This window comes from Orycteropus afer, unplaced genomic scaffold (genome assembly GCF_000298275.1).
Source record: "Orycteropus afer afer isolate SDZICR_OR568_19922 unplaced genomic scaffold, OryAfe1.0 scaffold00179, whole genome shotgun sequence".
NCBI lineage: Eukaryota > Metazoa > Chordata > Mammalia > Tubulidentata > Orycteropodidae > Orycteropus > Orycteropus afer.
The window spans coordinates 6,104,957-6,106,184 of NW_006921766.1; the positions used below are offsets into that span (position 1 = coordinate 6,104,957).

General features: G+C 35.9%; 1 non-coding gene across 1 annotated transcript; it reads left to right on the forward strand.

Annotated features, from left to right (window-relative positions):
- The first annotated feature begins 662 nt into the window (after positions 1-662).
- LOC122150598 lies at positions 663-769 on the forward strand. The gene has a single exon (XR_006163755.1). It is a non-coding gene; the product is annotated as a U6 spliceosomal RNA (small nuclear RNA).
- Positions 770-1,228: the final 459 nt, after the last annotated feature.

The following is a 1,228-nucleotide window of genomic DNA, read 5'->3' on the forward strand; positions in this document are numbered from 1 at the left end:
GTTTTGTTTCACATTGTTCTTCCACTCTATCCAGGATCTCCTACATTGATCACCCTCCAAGTGGTTGACAGTGGTAGCCGAGAATCATCGAGTTTTTCTGGTTTCATGGTCATATTGACTGAGGATCACATGGTTTGCCAGTTCCTTGAACTAATTGTTTCCATGTGTCTTTGGTTTTCTTCATTCTTGTTTGCTGTGGATGAGAAGAAACCCATTGTTGCATCTAGATGGCCACTTGCAAGCTTTTAAGATCCCAGTCTCTACTCACTAAAGTAGGATGTAGAGCAAAGTTTTGTGTAGTATTTTATGAAAATTGAGCTTGATGACCCCTGGGACCATGGATCTGAGACCACAGCTTCAACAACTTGCTTCCTCTGGATAGCTGTCTGTGGCCAAGAAGTGACAACAACCTTGTCAGATCTACTATATACATGGACATTCTTACAGAACATACAAATACACTTGTAGAAACATAGTCTGCCAACCCATACATGGTCATAGGCACACTCTACCCTGCATAGACACACCTAATCATTCAACCTGTCCCCCCATCTATCCACTTATAGATCAATGTTTGCATGACAATGATCTTGATGTTTTGCCTAAAGTATCCTCTTTCTGCTGGTCACAACTACTATTTCAAATAGAAATGCTTGAAATAAGCACTCACTTCAGCAGCACATATACTAAAATTGGAAAAATACAGAGAAGATTAGCATGTCTGCTGCTCAAGGATGACACACAAATTCATCAAGCATTCCATATTTTAAGTCAAGTTGATGTCAATATAGAACAGAATGTTTTAAACTTAGAGAGATAAGAATTTACTATAGGTTAACCACAAAGATAATTAATAAACCTTCTAAACAAATTAAGAAAGAGGAATATCACAAGGACTTATAAACATGAAATCAACAATAATGAAGAAAAGGGGAAAAAACTTAATAACCAAATGAATTCAGCACAGAAAGATACTTAGAACCAAGAAAACACCAGCACCACAACAAAAAACACAAAAGAAAAACAACAGTAAGTTTATACCAGTCATTAATTACATAAAATGTGAATGGATTAAATGCACCAGTCAAGAGAAAGAGAGTGGTAGATTTGATAAGAAACCAAAACTTATCAATATGCTGCCTACAAGAGACTCACCTTAGACAAAAAGATAAAAATAAGTTAAAAATCAAGGGATGGAAAAAAATACATCAAGCTAGTAAAACAAAAA